Source organism: Erpetoichthys calabaricus, chromosome 4 (genome assembly GCF_900747795.2).
Source record: "Erpetoichthys calabaricus chromosome 4, fErpCal1.3, whole genome shotgun sequence".
NCBI classification, from domain to species: Eukaryota; Metazoa; Chordata; class Cladistia; order Polypteriformes; family Polypteridae; genus Erpetoichthys; species Erpetoichthys calabaricus.
The window spans coordinates 273595179-273616651 of NC_041397.2; the positions used below are offsets into that span (position 1 = coordinate 273595179).

The window sequence follows — 21473 nt, forward strand, 5'->3', positions numbered from 1 at the left end:
TTAACTTTAATACATGCCCATGTTTGAAAGGTTAAATAAGGTTTTCAAAGCCACATCATTGAATCAGTCAGGTAGATTTTCCTCCAATTCCTTCTGAGTTTTTCATTCCAATCCAATTTATTTTAGTATACCACTCTTCATTAAGTATTAGCTCAGAGAGCAAAGTTTATATTTAGTAATTATTAATTTGTTGTAGTGTTCCAGAAAGAGAACCTCTGCAGTGATGTTCAAAGAGACCTGATGACATGCACTTGTCTCCTCTAAATGGGTTATTCGCTCTCATGCATTGTGCGGTTGTGATGGCGGCAGTGGTCAGTGGTGTTGCTTCACAACTCCATAGCAACAGGAGTTCCAGCCCAATCTCTCTTTTTGTGTTCTTCACGCTATTCTTCATTTTACACCCACACGTCAAAGAAATGTAATGCTGAATGACAATTTTAAACAGGTCCGTGAGGTTATGTGAGTGAGTGTGCCCTATAATGGACTGACAGCTCATCCAGTGTTGGTTCCTACTTTTACCTGGGTCTGTTCAAACTGGGAAAATATAAGGTTAAGGTTTTTTCTTTTACTTGTTTTGCATTTCCAAGGCTTCAAACATAGTTGTTGAACCACCCATACATTTTCTGAACCCGTTCATTCCAGCACAGTGTCAAAGCGGGTTAAAGTGTATTCTGGAAACAATGGGCAGAAGCCCTGAATTACCTCAGGACAATTCTCAAGGGATACCTGATCAGATTAAGATGTAGTAATAATGTGTTACCTATCTGTAACATACACATTGTAACAAAACCTTAAAACCAATAAATTAATTTTAAAAAGAAGTCTGCATTATATTTCTTTACCCTAAATATATACTTCACTCCTCTAAATACAGGGTTTAGACCAGTTCTCCATAACACTGAGCATTTTATGCACCTCAGGGTTCTCACATTGCATCTATGGTGTTAATATAATGTAATTTGAGATCCCATATTTGCAGTGGCTAAAAAGTGATTTTGTTTACTTTTGAAAAATGTTCACTCTGTTTAACTACAATGCTTTTTAAGACCATTACTACAGAATAATAAAGGTCAAATTCTGCTCCTCTTTGCTCACATTGTAAAAAATGTTTGTTGAATAACAGGCAATACTTTGGCTATACTATATCTGTTTTGTCAAAGTTATAGTTGAATTGCATAGCCACAACATCACAAAGAAATATAAACCTGAAATGATACAATAATTCTCTCAGTCACGGCATTACAGAGAACTAACTAGGAGAGTAGCAACATTACAGTGTTATTCTTATTTGAGGATGAGCAATTTTTCATTCATTTATTTCTGCACTGCTAGATAGTGTATGCTTAACAATGCACAATACTTCATGCAAGCCTAAACAGCAGTCATTCATAGCAAATGTAAATTTAATGACAAAGGCAAAGGCTTTTTTGTAAATGCCAGTATAGTACTAGATATGTGTAAGAGAGCATTTGTCATGAATGTTGACCTGAAAATAAGACATACTGTGTATTGCATGAAGGATACAGTATCTCTCAGAATATGTTAATTCTTTTTTTTTATTTCAGTGCATATACAAAAAATAAAAAATGCTATCAAGACACTTAAACAAAAAGTAAACAGTTTTTGTGTCAACCCTGACTGGGTAAGGGCTCACTAGTTGTACTGCACCTAGCCTTCAAGATTACTGTGGCCAGTATGAATGCTACATGTTTAGGCAGGCCAGAATAAGGCTTTAAAATAAGCACATAAAATTACTGTATTCACTTTCCTTATATTAAGAAAAAGGGGGATTTTGGTGAGCATGGTCATGTTACAATGGGTTATGATAATTTACTTTGAAGTTGTATTTGCAAAGTACACAAAAGCCTTAGCAAGCAAATACTTGTACAGTTTCGAAACACGGTTAGTGCCAAAATCAGCATTCCTTTAAATTGGACTACCAATAACAACAAAAATGAATCCTTAGAGAAATCTTTTGCAGGATGTTATGTTGTTCATTATAATTAAATTATTATCATGAACATGAAGAAAACAATCCGGATTAGATTGCTTAACTTCCATTTTCATCCCCAGTGCGATTTACAGCGCATTTGAACTACCCATCCAGTTTTTAAGAGGCTTCAGTCAGCATGCCTACCCCTATGAAATAAGCATAAGGTTCAAAATAGCAAATGAAGGCTGTCACTGTGCCAGAATTTATGGAAGGAAACTCGGAGTTGAGCTCAATTTCACCACTTCCAAACTAAACAAGCACAACGTTTCATTCTTCAGATGTTTGAGTAATTCAAGAAGAGATTATCTAGAGAATTACATTTACTTTTACATTTTCTTCTTCAGCAGACACTGTCATCTGAAGAAATATGTTGTTTAAATCTTCAGCACCTGAAAATGTGCTTAAAGTGACTATAAAAAAAAAGATCATTCCTAAAAAAACTGGTGACCTTTTGAGAAAATATAAAACAAAAAAATGTTTCTGTAAATTATTTAAAGCTATAAAAAAAGCTTTTGAAAGTTGAATTGCTGTAAATTTAAATAATTTGCAATATAAAAGTTAAAATGTGTACACCTATTGAATGCAGATGCATCAAGTTTGATTTTTCTCCTTTAATGAGAGTCCAAATGATACACTGAGTTCTTTAGACACAAAAAAATGATAGTGTTTGAAATTTTAAAATATTTTAGTTAAAATGTATGTGTTTTTATTCTGATATATATGTTGTCTCTGGCAAGCAGCATATCCTTAATTTACCTTAAATTATAATCTGAAACAATTCACAAATATACGCCAAACAGCACTCCACAGATTTTCCAAGGCGAGACATTATGTGTATCAGTCAGAGCCTGAGTAAGCATGCAACTGGTAATTTACTACCATAAAATAAATATAATATAAAAAATATAAAATATAATATAATTAAAAAATAACTAAAGTTGGCAAATACATTATGTCAAAGGAAAACATGCACAATGTGTACAATGGTGAAATGTTTCATAGCAGTAGCACATTCATATAGCAGGTACAATTTAAATATAGATACTTTACATAATAATATTTTTTAACAACATCTTAAAGAAAACCTGTTTTAAATTCATAATAAAAAAATGATTTTTATTAAAACTCTATAGTTATTTATCAAAAATATTTTGATTATTGAAACTACAAAGATATGTGAATCAGTTTATTCCGGAATCCAGCTGTTCAAACTATAGTTACTGACTGATCTTTGGAGTATTGTATTTGGGAAAGAATAAAATGCTAAAAGAGGTAAAACTTGAAAAGGAATATTTTAAAATGTGTCAGATGTGATTGTTACTTGTAATTATAATATACATACAGTATAAACATACACAGTTTTCAAATAGAGGAAAAACAGAGTCATTAGGTACAGAGTACATACCTTGTGTGTGTGTGTGTACATGTTTACATAACAGTGTTTATATATATATATATATATATATGTGTGTGTGTGTGTGTGTGTGTGTGTGTATATATATATATATATCGTACTTTGCATATATTGCATATATATATATATATATATATATATATATGTTAGAAAATGGATGGATGGATGGATATATATATATATATATATATATATATATATATATATATATATATATATATATATATATATATAAATATATATATATATAATATATATATATATATATATATATATATATATATTTATTTATATATATATATATATTGCATACTTAAGTACTCCTGGAGCACTCTTGGAAATTGTCTTTAGTGTGGCCTAACAATACATCAGTTATAGCTCTTACTTATATTTTTTATATATATATATATATATATATATATATGTATGTGTGTGTGTGTGTGTAGAATATAAAGTATATACTATATACTGTATATTTTATGTGAACATCTGATATCTCAACTCAACTGAATCCATTATATTCTCTGTATATATAACTCACTGTGTAATACATACATGCGAAAAAAGAAAATGACATGCAAATATGCAGTATATAAAATATATGTAAATTACACATATATACACATAAAATATACATTACTGAACAAAGAAAGATGGGTCAGTAACTCACAACAGAAAAGTTGTATTCATGAAAATCATATGCAAATTGATATTTATATATACATTTACACAAACTCAACACATTTTATATGAATGCTGAGACATCTATACAATGTTTGTATTAAGAAAAAGTAATACCTATATGTATATACTACACTCTGTTTTCTGCAATATTTTACTGTATATATTTAAGTATATAGTGTTCAGCATGACCTGTCCGATGAAAAGTACTATATTCTTTTTTTAAGGCAAAAAACACTTATTTATAGCACTTGTAGCTAAATTAACCTTATAAATTTAAAATTACATTTTAATATATTTACTCTGAATGCCAAAGACGTTTGTCATGATTTAATTTAGCCATCTCTAGAGCTGCATGTAATTTACAGAATATGAATAATTTGCCATCAGAAGAGCAGGTAAACGTGGGTCTTGCCTCACAGTCAGCACAGACAGAGAACTGAAATTAAACCTGAGGTATCACTTTCACACTTAACTTTCACACATTACCCACCGATGGATTTCGCCCTCGTTTGCGACGCTGGGGCATTGCTGAAGACAAACCACTGCTGACCCACATTAAAGAAGGAAAAACACAAAGCCGCCGTCGGGACTGAAAAGGCCAGATGGCAGAGTTCTTGAGCTTAGTAATCCAGGAGCTAGTCTGTCATTTTCATGTGAGACAGTCTGCCGTGGAACACAACAGGAAAAACTGCCACTACAATTCCAGGAAAGTCAACTCCACCTAATTCACCTCCGCCAGAACTCAAAGGCGAAAGCTACACAGAAAAATAAAATACACTCGCTAGAGAGCCCAGAAGCTTTTCCATCGTCCCAAACTAGACAGGTTCAGCAGCAGTCACTTTCCTTCTTCCTTTCAGCTTCAATTGAGTGAATAAGTAGAGTGGATCAGTTACTCTCTTTAAGCATCCCCCAGCCTGTCCCTGACAATGCAGTTTTGTAAAAGGGACTTTGCTCTGTTGTTGGAAGAGGAAAAAAAAAAAAAAAACAGAGCAAGCAGCAGCCCAGCCTACGATGTAATTAATCCTGAGTGAGATACAGGAGATCGCAGCTTCCCAAGCTACCCAACAACACACTGACCCGAAACTGACAGATTACATCACGCCACACACTCCGCTTGTGTGCAATCCACACCTCTTCATGCCTTTACTGTGAGGAGGCATTTGCTTCACTTTTATTTGATATACCACTTACATGAGCTTAAGCCAAAGCTGCTAAAGATTAAAGGCACATTGTTCTGAAGTGAAATAACTAAATGAATGGATCTGCTAAGGGTACCTTGTGGACTAAGCAGTTATATTACAAAGTCTGAGCTACAGTATGAAGATACACTAATGCCTCTCAGTGTAATGATTTTAAACAGTGCCACTCACTGCTAAATATAGACTTGTATTTTAAGCTGGCATGCAAGTGGGGCCCTTTGTTTATCAGGCAAAACAGAAAAGTTTTATTGAAAAAAAAATGTGTAACTACATAATCACACAGTCTGACTCTGTTTTTGCTAAACCAGCATTAGATATATTCATCCATCCATTTTCCTAATCTGCTAAATCCAGTTTATGGATAGCAGGAGTTTACATCATCAGTTGAATAAGCAGGTAACAAAATTGTACAGGGTGTCTGTTTAATGCAGGGCTTACTCGTATACAAACCCAAACTCATTCACACCACAATTATTATATAATAAAATTATCAATCATGTATCCAGTTCATCAAATGAAAGCATAAAAGGAGTGTACAACAAGTTCATTTATATAACATTTTCTACAGAAAGCACTGTCCTAATATGCAATTGCACAGTTGGGACAACTTGAGTACAGACAAGGTAGTTGAATTGCTCTGGGTTGTGAACCAGTAAATTTATGTCTTGTTTAAACCCCAGGTAAGCCATTAGAGGAAGGAAGGTAATATGAAATATTATGAGAACACCCATCAGGCTGAAATGTAGATAGAACTCTAGAGAAATCCTAACCATTTCATGACTGTGCCACCTTGAGAAAACATGAATGATTTATTACCATCGCAACAGAAATCATAAGATTAATATAAGTCAATAAGCTTGTACTATTTTAAACTTTCTAACAGTGGCCTCATATGAATAATTTGTGCCATTGATATCACAGTTGCATAATTAACATATCCAGTCATCCGCTTATCCTGAACAGAGTTGTGGGAATGTGCAAGGAAGGGAGTAAAAACTATGGATACGGCACCAGTCCATTGCAGGATGAACACACACACACACATACGAACACTATGGCCAATTCAGCATTGCCAATTTACCTAACCTGCACATCTTTGGATGACAGTGGGAAGATACTGAAGTAACTGGTGGAAACCCATGTGGACATAAGAGACTCAATGCAGGAGAATCATGAATTATGATAATCAACAATAATCAAAACTCAATGCAGAAGAAGACATGATCTTGGTCTCCTTTTTGAAAGGCAGCTGGGCCACCGTAACACCAAACATTTTGAGATACAATTGGTTATATTTCTTTTGATTTTTCAATGGAAGCACAGGTAGGTGAAATTACATGCTCACAACCACACTGTCAGTAGCAGGATTGGAACCCACAACTTCAGGCTTTAAAGTCCAAAGCCTTATCCACTACACCACACCATTTTAGTCAAAATCCATCCATCCAGCCATTATCCAACCCGCTATATCCTAACTACAGGGTCACGGGGGTCTGCTGGAGCTAATTCCAAAAGGCAGGAAACAAACCCCAAGCAGGGCACCTTCCCACCGCAGGGCACACACACCCACTAGGGACAATTTAGAATCGCCAAGGCACCTAACCTGCATGTCTTTGGACTGTGGGAGGAAACCAGAGCACCTGGAGGAAACCCATGCAGACATGGGGAGAACATGCAAACTCCATGTAGGGAGGACCCGGGAAGCGAACCCAGGTCTCCTAACTGCGAGGCATTATTGCTACCACTGTGCTGCCCTCGATTCCTAACTTAGCTCAGACACCCAACAGATACAAGCTACTGCCACCCAGGTCTACTGAGCTCAAGCGATCCTTCAACCTCAGCCTCCCGAGAAGCCAGGATTACAGACACGCGCAACCGCCTGCGGCCTTAGTCAACATATTGTAGTTAACTTGTAAACAGCTAATAATAAACTATTGATTTCTACTGACAAACTGACCCCCACTATTTTATGATAAAAAATTGTTTGACAGAACCGAACCCAGAATGACAATGACAGTGTGTTTTGGTCAGAAACTCTTAATTAGTTGTTTCACTGAATTAAAATAACAGTTTTTGCACATTACTGTATGAGAGTTTGAGAGTGTATGTGTGGGGGATTGGTGAATTCATACTGTATGTAGACTGTTTTGGGTGCTTGAGGATCACCTCAAACCAAGCAGGTAATACCACATGAGGGGGCACCATTGTTAATTGTTTTGTCTTTTCCACCCACAACTTAGAAAAGATGCCCAATGAGAACATATGAGGCACACAGAGAAGGCCCTACCAATCACAGCCTAATAAAAAAATCCAGCCAGCCCTGGTAGAAGCAATTATTTCTTGGACCTGAGCCTACCAGGACAGAGCACCCAAAACTGACCTGCTCTAGAAGAAAAAATACTAAAATAAAAGACTAACCAAGAAAGCACTTTGAAAGACTGGAGGATCATCATTTTATTTTTGTTTGTGTTTTCATACAATGCCATCATGCAGTTGATTTTAGCACTCGAAAAAAACAGAGTTGCCTGGTTGTATCCCCAACTATTTCCCAGGACTTTGTCAAACTGCTAAGGTGATTGCAATAGATAGATAGATAGATAGATAGATAGATAGATAGATAGATAGATAGATAGATAGACAGACAGACAGACAGACAGACAGACAGACAGACAGACAGACAGACAGATAGATAGATAGATAGATAGATAAGAATGGAGTATTTAGTACGTAAGACATATTGTATTGCCAGCTGTTCCCAATTTAATTTCATAGCACTTTAATACAACCTTAAGTGGTCTTCAGTAGCACTTTGCTTCCTACTGGTAAGATTGACTTTTATAAATATTTTATAACTGCTTTCAGAAACTTCACTCTTTCCATTCTTCTGCATATTGTATGCACGTAAATTAGTTATCCATTGTGCTTCAAGAGTACCTTTTTATAATTAAATAATTTGAAAGAAACTACAACTGCCTCTAATTCAATACAAGAATACTGGCAATAATACAATATTGCCAGTATATATACCTTCTTATATACAAAACAATTTCTACTTAGAAAATATGGAAAATGTAGCATATAGTACCTAAGAACTTTCCTATAGAAGGGCATGTATCGTGGGTAAAAATCATGCATTTTCAATGCAAGGAGAATTTATATCATCTGCTTTGAGATAACCCAAGAGAAGGAGGAAGAAAATTTGGGTGCAGCTCTTTTAAGGTTAATCAACATGGACAGAAAATGGCCAGTTCCAAGACATAAGTGCAAAAGGACCAGGAGATACAAAATGAGAGGAGAAACCAAAAAGAAATGTATTTTAGTCAGCTGTGTTCTGTACCAGAAGGTTAAAACAGCCAGTAATGAAAACCAAAATGTTAGGAAAAGAGCATAGCTGAGATAGCAAAGCTTAGGTGTCAAAATACATAACTAACGGAGCCTTTCCCTAACAAAATCTTTGTACAATGAGCATCATGAAGTTGTTTAGAATATCCAATGTTTTTAAGTCACTGTGTCACGGCCATGTGATCAACAATAGGCGTTATATAATTATAAACAATGTGGCCACTGCCAAGAAAATACAACCACAAAATGGTGCACTTTGCTAAATTATAGTTTTTAAACCTAAACATTGTACATATTATTTATGGAAAACCTACTGGTTAATATCCACGTTAATAAAAAGAACATGTGTCTGTGTGTGTGTTTGTCCAGTCGCTAGAGTAACAGAATAAAAAGTTAAAAATAAGCAAAACGTAAAAGGGCCAAAAAATAAAAAATGATAAGAAACATACCAAATAAATGTCTAAAAATAAGGAAATTATTATTATTATTAACAAGCAACATCAACGTGAAAGTGACTTTCTAGTACTGCTCAGGTTATGTGAACAAGATTTATAGCTGTAATGCTAATGACTGATAATTTTGAGTGGTGGGGAATGGGTGAGTGAAAATAACATAAATCATGTTGGAGAAGAAAAAAAAATCTTCAACATGACCAGGCTACAGTTTCTAAATGAGTTCAAAACAGTAGCAACCACCGCCACATTTTCCCAGCAAAACACTTTTACTATAAGAATGGCACCACCAAGAGGAAGTGGCAAAAATGGGTGTCTCTCTCCAAAGAGGAAAGGGCTGCCGGAGGGAAAGGAAAAGGGAATGTGGGGTGCATATTATTATACCAGACTAATGGACAACCCATCTATCAAATAATAACATGAGGTCAACACTGATATCTTAGATTTCAACCTGTCTTACTTAGAAGGGTAGCACAGCTAGTTTCAAACATATTTTAAAAAGATCTTTGTTCACTAGTCTAAGTCACAGGACAATAATTCACTTTTAAGATAACAATTATATTTTTTTATGATAAACTCTGAAGCAACATCAACACACACAGATCACAAAAAGCATTTACCAGAAAAATGTAGGTTAGGTAGATTGGCATTGCTCAACTGGCCTCTGGTGTGTGTATGTAAGTGAGTGTGCTGACCCTATGATGGACTGCAGCCCTGTCCATGAGTTGTTTCAACGCTGCACCTGATGCTTTGTCTTCAACTTGTAGTAAAAATATTTTCAAATGTTTGTTTAATGTCTGCACATAAACGGATATTTGTCGTGTTTCACCTTTAAATTCAAGTTATTGAAAAGTGGTGTCTAACAGCAGCTTTATTTATCTTAAATTAAAAATGCTGCAAAAGGGTTTTTCAGACAGAGCAGTTTCTTCTTAGGTCTTCTTAAATAATTCCTTAAATCATTAAATAAGTATTCTATTTGTTAGAATAATTGTTCTTGCCACCAATATAAGATTTCACACAGAAATTATTATACAGCATCTAAATAATTCATGTTCATTCATACAGAGTTTCACAAGAAAAAGAGTTCATTATCTAAGGAGAAATCAAATCCAAATCTAGAGTTATATAAATTTCACAGAAAAGACTTATACTGTGGTTTTACAAAAAAAAAACACTTTTATTATACTGTAGCAAATCTCAATGGAACTTGTCTTATTTAGCTTTGATATCCCATGATGATGTAATATAGTAAATATCCTAACAGAAAAAGGGGTGCTTTGTCAGGCTGCAGTACCCGCTGTATAATCCAGATGACTAGTATATGGCTGGGTAATTTCTAAGAACTTCTTAAAGGGGGCTCAAGGGGAAAGCACAACCTCTAGCCAATTAAGTCCCAAGTATTTTATACCCTTTGAAATCTGTATATATTCCTTGCAATGCCATTGCCAGCCATCTGAAAGCTTCACAAGTATCAACAGCCCCCTGGGCACCTCGTCAACCACACTAAGCTTTGCCCTAATAAGACAGATTCCTGTCAAAAGTAAGGCATCACTCTTCTCTTCTATTTATCCACAGGGAAAAGATTGTATTTAAATTGCCTACATGTGGTTTCAGTAAGGCCTCACTTTTTAATGTCTGCTTTATGTGTCTTTGTAGGTTTTTTTATTGAAGATTTGTTATGCTATTCAGATTTTATACCCTATAAATATCAGGGCAATGCCTGAATTCTGTAGCTGCCTGTGCCAGTGCTAAGCTTCTCTTATGTGTTTCCACTCAAAAGAGATGCCCGGCTTACTTTATTACCTCTGGCAAACCTGATGGTCTCTGTGCATCTGAAAATTCACCTTCTTAGAGCTGATTTGTGATTGTCTTATGTTAAAGAAAAATGACCCAAATTCCCCAATTGGCCAAACTCAAGAACATTGACACAGGATGACACAGAAGTGAAAGTAATTTAGGAGCAAATGGAACATCATTTTTTATTTTGTAGAATTTAATCAGTCTTTTTAACATTTTACTAATATCAGTACTAAAAAGCACTTTGTTCATGCACTTACAAAAATACATGACTGAATTTCATTTAAAGACCAGTGACATTCTTGAGGAGAAATTGAAGAGTTCATTACTCAGCATTGGATTATGTCTTTTATGTGTTTTAAGTGTTTCTTCCATAACAATAATTCTTTTAGAACCTGCACATCATTTGTTGGAGCTTACACAACATGTAGTTCTTGAGCCCTTTCATTCTCTCATCTTACTATACACACAGTTGGCAAGTCAAAAGGGAGTTATAATTTAAAGCAGGGGTCCCCAACACCCAGTCCGCGGCCCACTACCGGGCCGCAGCCGTCTGACAGCCGTGCCGCGAGAGAACTGCCGACAATGGAGACTCACTCAGACTTTTCAGAACGCTTGGCGGGCGGGGCTTTGCAGCGGCGCAGAGAGAGGAGAGAGACCGAGGTGAGAGAGTATTACAACAAAGTTATTTTTATGGTCCCGACAGTTTCCCCATATGACACGAGTCTATAGAAATCGCGTTATTACGAAGTACATTCAGCAGATGCTTTCATTACAACGAAGTGACCTTGAAATGCTTGAACGAATCATCCACAGAGCAGTTAGATCTGTGGTCACAGTTCAGTTGTGCACGTTTGCACAACAATCCCCAAACAGAAACATTGTAAAAAAAAATCTCTTTCTTCGAACTTTCCTTGTACTCTTTTTTTTTTTTTGCTGTTTTTGTTTTCTGTGGTTTTCAGTGATACCTTTTGCTTATTGCTTGTCAACATTTGAAAAACATCCATTGGAATTTAACTCATTGTCACCCTCCTATGGAAACGGCAGACATGAAAGAAAGATAGCAGTGTTAATGTCTGTGATGTGCAATCTGTTGGAATGACAAATGAAAAGCATATGTCTTTGTTATATGCAAAAAAAAAAAGAAAAATCTTGGGTTGCAAACGTATGCGAACTGCTTAATAACTTAATAATAATAGAAATGTTATGTAAATTGTGTATAAAACTGCCCCCCCCCCACCGGCCGGTCCGTGGAAAAATTTGCATCTAATAAAGTGGTCCTTGCTGTCAAGAAGGTTGGGGACCACTGATTTAAAGAATATCCATGAAGGCTGCTGTCACAGCTTGGAGAGTACCCAGTACTAAGGGCTACATCACTGCTATGTGTGTTGGTTTTCTTCTGGTTTAATTAAACTGTGAACTCTAGTGCACTCTGGATCAGTTTGTAGCTGAATGATATCTGCCAAAATATTAGGGATCTCCAGGTGGGAGGGTTTATATAACTCTATATTATCTAGAAAGTGATTGACAGATCAGTGCCTTGGCAGCAGTACTGTGGGGACTGAAAATGTTATTGTTAGTCCTTGGAAAAATCAGTCATTTAATATCTTCATTTTCATTTTTGTTTAAAAGGTTTCGGTAGTGACCAAAAGCCTGAGATCACAGGTACTGTATTTTCATATCCTATAATTTAAAAAATTAAATATTTTTATTTTTTTATCCATGGACCTCAGGTTAAGCAACACCTGTCCTAGGGAAAACAAGCTTGCTCTGGGTTATTTTATATGGCATACCTGCATTATCCACCCACATAAAATTTGCTCAGCAAATGATAAAAACTATATGGCAGAATGAAAAAGTTAAAAGCAAAGTAACGATATACTATTACAAGATGTTCCTTAAGCAAACAATTAAAAACTAAGCAAATGTCTAAAATAAACTTCTGTCTATGTTTCCATTTTAACCACTTTTTATAATAAGATCAGGGGAACCAGAGTCTGTTGTATTCCAGCGGTAAAGGTGCAAGGCAGAAATCAGCTGTGGACAGGACCCCACTCCAGTATAAGTCATGCTTACAGACACTCAAGCACTTATAATAATATAATTTAATAACACAGCCTGCACATTTTCACAGTGCTGGAGGAAAGTGGATTATATGGGGAAAACACTGTTGACCAATCCAACAATCAAATCAAGCACCATTGTGACACTTGATCATAAATAAATGATTGCTTTTGCGTTTATTCATGCTGTACAGTTTTGGGCAGCTATTATTATTATTATTAATATTAATATTATTATTATTATTATATTTTCTTTCCACTCAAAAAAGTGGAGCAACACAATGATAATAAGAAGTTACAACTCACTGTATTAATATATCAGTGTTTTGGTATATACTGTACTGTACATAAAATGAAAAAATAAAAAAGTAATGTTTGGGAGATCATAATAAGCCCATCCATAAATGGAACTTGCCCATTCTTGAAGTGATATGTGCATAAAATGAATGACCTATTCAGAGCCATACCAAAAGTGTTTTAACTTTTTTATTACGTTTCTGCCTACAGGTGAAATTGTCATAGATCCCACTGTCTGGTGCTTACCCTCTGCTGTAAATGCAGTGATTATATTAGAATGAAATTCATGTGGAATCAGCCATCTTAGTCATCAAACTACCATATGCGGTTGATCTCCCAGCTGCTTTTGGCAGTGACTACAAAAGTTTACAGATAAAGGCTGGCAGCATTTTCAGTAGGGTTCATTCCGTCTGTCTCGGGTTCACATTGTTATATCACAGCACGAGTAATAAGATCTTTTTTTTTTTTTATATTTGACCACAACGTTGCAGACATCCGCTCAGTTACACTTGATGAGATTAACAAGAATTATTGCAGACTGGTAATGCAAACTTTAGTGCAGCTGGCTTCTAGAAGGCTATAACCAGAGCTTAATGCTGAACCATTTTCACAGTTCAAAAGTAAAAATGCTGAGGCATTTTCTATACTTTAGTTGAAAGTCTGCTCTATATACTGCTGTGTTAAACAGCTCATATTTGCTGTCTAGCTTCAGTCCCTACTGTGAATGAGAATTTTACAGCCTGTGACAAGTAGCATTTAAAAACTTTAAAAAAAAAAAAAAACCTAAGTCCAACCAATTTCACCGTGTTTACTTACTACATTAAAACACTACATGTGTTACCCAGCTTCGCCAGGGAAATTTCGTGTCAGTTCATCGGGTGTATCAGAAGCACTATGTAACAACACATACTTGTAGCTTTTTTTTATCAAGGGCTAATATTAGTGTCAGGCAGTCTGGAATAGTGGTGAAGGCTTTGGACTACAAACCCTGAATTTGTGGGGTCAAATCCCACTACTGACACAGTGTGACCATGACCATGAAATCCCTTTACATGCCTGTACTTCAACTGGAAAAACAAAAGAAATGTAACCAATTCTGTCTCAAAAGTTGTAAGTCGCCTTGGATAAGGGCATCAGTCAAATAGTAAGTAATAATAATTTTATTAGGTCGTTGCTTACTCTTGAACATGCTATACCCAATTGTCTATGAGTAAAACTGCTTTTCCCCAGTGACTTTGCTTTTGTTGATGGTTACTGCAAAATACAGCTTTACAGGAAAGTGTATTCTTTTGAAGTAGTACTAGGGTGTTGTACCGTGTTAGCCATTATGAATGTAGAGAAAAGCCAAGCAAAATGACACCTTTTATTGGCTAACTAGAAAGATTACAATATGCAAGCTTTCGAGGCAACTCAGGCCCCTTCTTCAGGCAAGATGTAAGATGTTGATTACATCTTGCCTGAAGAAGGGGCCTGAGTTGCCTCGAAAGCTTGCATATTGTAATCTTTCTAGTTAGCCAATAAAAGGTGTCATTTTGCTTGGCTTTTCTCTACATTCTTTTGAAGTGAAACAGGTATTCAGTAGGAATAATGTGAAATTTTAGCATTATTATAATTATTTCCATTATTTCTCAATTTTCATTTGTATTACTTCTCATGGTTTTCATCAGTTGTATGTAGATCCCCTTTAAATTCTGCACATGCTAATGTATACGCAAAGTAGTGTTTGAAGTAGATATAATGTACATAAATGCCAGTACCCTATATGTTAAATTGATGTGTTAACATGAAGAGCGAAGAGCACAGAACAGTAGCTTTAAGCAACATGACATAATTTCTTGGCTTCCCCATTAGAAATTCAAACACCTCTATATACTGTAAGAACAACGCTGGGGTATTGTGCGATTTAAGGGCCACAATTAAAAAGGGGGGTTTGAGGAGTGTCTCCCGCGGAGTTCAGTGCTATGACCGGGGTGGTGCTGGAGGCTGATGGAACGGAATGCATTACCAAGGTGAGAGCCAATAGAGTGCCGGCATTCAACAGCAAAAAACTGTGCTTGCTAATCATTGAACTTTGGATCTTCATTGTTCTTTGTTGAGTTTTCCCTTTTTATATCACAACGTGATCACATCTCTTTTTTCATGTTTCCTGTTTGTCTTCAGTTGTCTGGCCAGTCCATACCTTCTGCTTTAGCATTTCTTTGCATTAAGCACGCTCTCAGTGCAACATAGAGCATGTAATCTAGTACAATATTGATAAATTTCAATAAACAAAGTTTTGTTGACAAATGGAATGGAACTACTCCTGGCTTCCAGCCTATGGTGGTCCATTTATTGTATGCCTCTGGCTGGGCAAGAAGCCGTTCCCTCATCCATCTGGCATACCCGACTTTCCTCCATGGTACTTACAGTAAACCGCAAACACACACATATGTATATAAATATGGAAGAGAAGGTCTGTGATACGGTTTGCATATTTGCCGTTGGAGATCCACGAAGGGAGAAAAAACGAATCACGTATCATAAAATAGTTTTATTCCTGAGTCCACACGCATTGTAATACCAAGGAAACAAAAATTAATGAGAGACGCTATCTGTTTCAACTTTTCACCTCGAACGGATACTCAAAATCATTCATTAATCGGAGTCTACACAGCAGACGCCAAAGGAATCAGCATACAATCGACGTAAATCAGAACCCCCACCCCACCTGGCATTCACTCCCGTATCACCATAATGTGTCAGAAGGCACGGCATGCACCCTGACCAAGTGGGGCATCAGAATAGCACATAAACCCACGAACAATCTGCGCATGGTCCTGTTTAATGCTAAAAACAAGAAATCAACAGCCGAAACACGAAACGCAGTTTATAGTATTCCATGCAATTCTTGCTCTGCTGTATACATAGGACAAACGTCAAAAAAAATCTCAACACGTGTACAGGAACATCGCAACGCCGTCAGAAGAAAGGACGCACTATCTTTGATATATGCACATACTAAATCGACAGGACACACATTCAACTGGGACAACGTAAAAGTAAAATTTAAGGCCAGTACAAAAACAGACACTTGGACATAAACTCAGCATATGCCAACTTAAGAAGGACATATACTCAATAATTAAACTATACAACCCCCCCCCCCCCCCGATCATACTGACTTAGTCACCTCCACCCACCCCCCCATCCCCCCCCCCCCATACTGAATGTGTTGCTATATATTGCCTTTGATTCTTGTAAGTCTAAGCATTATCCTCTGATGAAGACCTCTGATAGGGGTTGAAAGCTCAGGAATAAAACTATTTTATGATACGTGATTCGTTTTTTCTCCCTTCGTGGATCTCCAACGGCAAGTATATAAATATATACAGTGAATACCAGGGGGAGTTCCAGTTCCCCAAATCCAACACAGACAGACACAGGGTACAAGTTTAAAACACAAAATATCTTTAATTGGTGGAAACTCTTCTTATAACAAGCATTTCCCACTAAGCCACTAGTACAAGTACACTTAAAAGCACAATTAGGCAATAACCTCTCTTCTCTTGGTCGCTGCCTCCTCCACGCCTCCTCACAAGCTTTGTCCACCTTCCACTCAATTCTGACTCCCTGAAGTGAGGTAGGCAGCTCTTTTTACTATGGCTGTCCTGGAAGTGCTTCCGAACATCCGACATATCTGAGACTTATAATTAAAAAGATCCTGTATCATTCTTCATAAGTTTGCTAATCCTACCCACATGATTTGTGTTTTATGTATTTATGATAAACATGTTCCGGAGATTTTTTAAATAAAGAAAACAGAATTCAAGGTAAGGTTCTTCTGTTCACTAATTATGTCAACATGTTGATATTGATTAGCACTTGCTGTACTCTGTAAACCTGTAAACATGGTAGCAAACTACATTTATTTTTCTGCATTTACTATCAAATTATCTGTGCTTTAATACCACCTAAATCATAAAGCTATTAGCACTAAAATGTACTCAAGTGCCAATTACACAAAAATGTTTTAAGCAACCAGTTTATTTCAAAAGTATCTCCATAACCTAAATAATGCATTTCAAAATACTGTTGTATGAATCATTATAAGAATTAGACAGAATAACCACATAATTCCAGGTCTTAGGTCTTCAGACTATCTTCCAGTTAAACGTAGAGTGGATTTCAAAATCCTCCTTCTTACAAATAAAAACTTAAATTGCCAAGGTGCTCCTACTTATATGAACTTATTATTACTTACTTATTGCTTTAAGATTTCAAGATATTGGCCTACTGAAGATTCCAAGGTTTAATAAAATAACAGTGGGAGTTGAGCTTTTAGTTACAGGGTCACAAAGCTGTGAAATGATCTGTTTTATACAAGAGATGCTCCTTCAGTGTCAACTTTTAAATCCAGACAGAAACCATACAACTTTACTATAGCAAACCCTGACTAAAATTGCTTGTTAGCCATGCATATTACATCTCTATTTGTTAGTTACTTGTATGAAAATATAAGTAACACGATATTTATGAACCATTACTAACTTTCCTCTGTTCTTTCACAGTGTCCAGGTTGGTGTCACTGCTCTACATCCAAGCTATTTTCTGCTCATGGAAAGACATCTGGGACGCTGGAAGTCTTGGAATCAACAAATGTAAACGTTATATTAACCTACAGTATAAGAAAGCCCAACACAGACTAATGTGCACAATGACCAGAACTGGGTGGGTGACCAGTTCACTGAGGTCTCCAAGACTCTGACTGTGTCCGACTTTGTCTTTGACTTTCTCTGTTATAACTGACCATGAACTATTCAGAGTTTAGGTTCTCCAGTGATGCTGGAATATACTGAATATATAACAAAATAATCCATGATTGATTTTAACCATCAGAATATAAAAAACATAAATGTGTTTCAATCTCCAAAGTGAATTGAAATAACTACATTTATTTGCCCAACCAGAGAGTTAACGCTGCATACCTAAAATATATCATCTAAACTTCATTTTACACTATAATATATGAGAAGCATTGCACTGTAAGTCTGGACATGCAGTTGACTAATTCCTCCTTACTTTGACTGTTGCTTCAAGGGTGGTTGAGGACTCAATTTATTTTACTCTGTAGTTCTCTTGATTAAGCTGAAATTCCTTTGTGGGGATTACTTAAAGGAATTGAAAGCCATCTGCTCCTGCTTTACACACTTTCTAATAGCCCTTCCACTTGTAATCTGGCACTTAAAATTGAATCACTAGAGACCCCATCTGATTCCACATTTTCAATTTTATTATAACTTAGGTTCAACAGAGAAAAAAAACAAAAGATTGATGTCCCTTTAAATATTTCACAGTCAGTGCTTTTCTAAATAAAGCAAGTTGAGTTGAAAGGTTAAGTCACATGCTCTTCTTAATAAGATGATATGAATGTGTGATGTTTGGAACTCCAAAGAATCTTTCCAAAGGTGTTAATCTTTTACAACATCCATCTGTTTTTTAACTTGCCTATCACTGGGCAACAGAACCCTATCTTGACAGTATCCGGCACAAAGATGAAACCAGCCCAGGATGGGAATCTAGGTCTTTTCAGAGCACATTCATGCATACAGACTAAAAGTGTAACTAACTTAAGACCAGACAAATTGTGGCATTTCAAAACATTCAGTTCCTGGAGCAGGTATTTCAGGAAAAAAGCAGAGAACCCCTAGCCTAGAGATATCACATAAATTTCGATCACATATGTTTCAAAAGTCTTCTGTGGTTAAGCATTTACTTAGACTACAGGTTTACTGTCATCCAAAATCATGCAGTGTGACTAGACAGGCAGTGTGGCATAGTAGTTAAGGATCTAGACTTCAAACCCTGAGGTTATGGGTTGAAATCCTACTACTGACACTGTGTGACCATGAGCAAATCACTTAACCTGCTTTGGCTCAAAATGGAAAAAATACAAAAATTGTATCTCAAATGTTCTAAGTCGCTTTGGATAAAGGCATCATCCAAATAAGTAAATAATACTGTTAGCAATAACCAAGAATTCAACATCATGTTCGGCTTCACAGCATTGGGTTTATATTAGTGGGGGCCCTGAAGAAATGGTACAAACTCTTGGGGAGCCTCAGCTTAAGAAATTTTGGGAACCCTGTTTTTCTGGGTATCTGGTAAATGGTCAGAAAGGACCTGTCTCATATCAAAATAGAAGTGGTGTAATAGTACTGATAGTGTCCATTTAAAATTTTAAAATAAATAATTATTCAGGCATAAGTTTGCTAGGGCCAATTAACTACTACGGCATCTTGTCTACATTAAACTATCCGTGTTCAAAAGCCATTGTGTTAGCTAGTTTGCTGTACAGTAAGTCAAAATATCCTTCTTTTCATTTATGCAAAAATGTAAGAGGAAAGAAGAGAGTGTAGAGACTATTTGGAAGAACATAAGAGGCAAATGGCCACAGTTGGCACCATTCAGTGACAGGTGTATAACAGGCCTGGAAGCCTTTAGAAATGTGCATTTGCCTACTTTGAAGAAACAGTACACTAACAGATGCTTCAAATGGAATATTTCTGTGCATAACTGGAAATTCCTCAGCCCTTTGGAATTAAAAGGAAAGTTGACACTTGACATTGAAGGACGGTCAACAAATGAATTCCTTAGGTCTACCACAAAAAACTGTCCCAGAATAGCAACAAAATGCAAAATGTTCATGTCAAAAACATGTGAAGTACACACCTTGAATATTAATCTCCTGTTGGATATGTCAGCCTATACTAGAACTAACTTCCTTGGATATCCATTTGGCCTATAACTACTCGAACACCCTATCACTAGCAGGCACACAAACATGCATTCTAATTACGAGCAGAGTCTTATTAAAAGTATTGAAAGTATTGAGATGGCTTAATTGAACATTTCTGTGTTAAAAAGAGTACAAAGCATAAACTTTCAAATCAGCTTCAGGTAGAAATGATCAACAACTACAGCATATCTACTTGTATTAGAAGTGAAAAGGAAACCAGAATAGAATCACTGTTTGAGAATTTTTTACAAAATGAAAGGAGTTTCAGTAAATTGGCATAGTGACTGTTAGCCTTACTTTATAATATAATTTTTAGTAAGACAGTAGACATCAGTTATACTACCAACGGTTAACTGGCTTTGAACCTAGGACTTCAAACCTTGAAGTTGTGGGTTGGAATCCTGGTACTGACACTGTGTGAACATGAGAAGGTCACTTCACCTACCTATATTACAACTGAAAATATAACAAATCATATTGCAAATGTTGAAAGTCACCTTGGATAAAGGTATCAATCAAAAAACAAGAAATGTGTATAATATTATTAGGTGACTAGAGCTGTTTATATATTATATGGAACTGTACTGTATTTGTCTCCAAGGGGAAATTTGGCTTTTTAAAGATTTTTTCTTTAAATAAATTGATAGATAAGTAAATATAATCTGAACACACTCCAGAATGACTTGGTTTGAGTCCAACATCTCAGGCAGTTCCTACAGTGTGTCCTGTCAAGGAGAGTTGTCAAGGGTGCATCAGACATGGACTGCGTTGCCACAAGGATCGGTGCTAGGTCCTCTACTTTTCTCTCTGTACACTATCTCGCTGGGCTCCATCATCCAATCCCATGGGTTCTCTTATCAATGCTATGCTGATGATACACAGCTGTACCTGTCATTCCCCCTGGAGGACAATATGGAATCAACTAAAGTCTCTACATTTCTTACTGATATCTCAACCTGGATGAAGGACCACCATCTAAAGCTAGCTCAATTTGGGAAAAATCACACTTTTTGTGATCCCGGCCGGCCAGACTATTCAACTCCCCATATTTGTACAGCTTGGTGCACTGTCACTAACATCTGCCAAGTCAGTATGCAACCTTGGGGTGGTGAGTGATGAGCAGTTATCTTTTTCTGACCACATTTCTACTGTTTCTCGTACATACAGGTTCACGCTGTATAACATCTGTGGCAGGTGGCCGGGTGTGGTCTGCAGCCGCCTGCCTATTTAAGGAGCCGCCTCCCTACAATCAAGGCTGGAGTCGGGTGAGGAGGTGGACAAGGTCAGAGGAGGCGGCAAGGAGAGGCCCTGAGTGTGTTATGTGAAGAGAAAGAGAGACGGCCTGTGAAGAGCCTGGACTTTGGGTGACGGTTGGGGGATTGTGTGGTGCACTAGTGACTTTGTAAATAGTGTGGAGTTTGTAAATAAACGTGTGGTGATGGCTGCAAATGTGTCTG

The 21473-nt window shown here is 36.4% G+C and overlaps 1 protein-coding gene across 7 annotated transcripts in view; it reads right to left on the reverse strand.

Moving 5' to 3' along the window:
* The window catches only part of mid1 (midline 1), a 652072-nt gene that overhangs the window by 219031 nt on the left and 411568 nt on the right, over positions 1 to 21473 (reverse strand). The window contains exon 1 of one of the 7 annotated variants that reach the window (XM_051926810.1): positions 4582 to 5122. The exons of the other annotated variants lie outside the window; for them this stretch is intronic. The gene's annotated coding sequence lies outside the window, so the exon portion shown is untranslated. Of the gene's footprint in view, positions 1 to 4581; positions 5123 to 21473 lie in introns of those variants that run through there. 7 annotated transcript variants of the gene reach the window in all.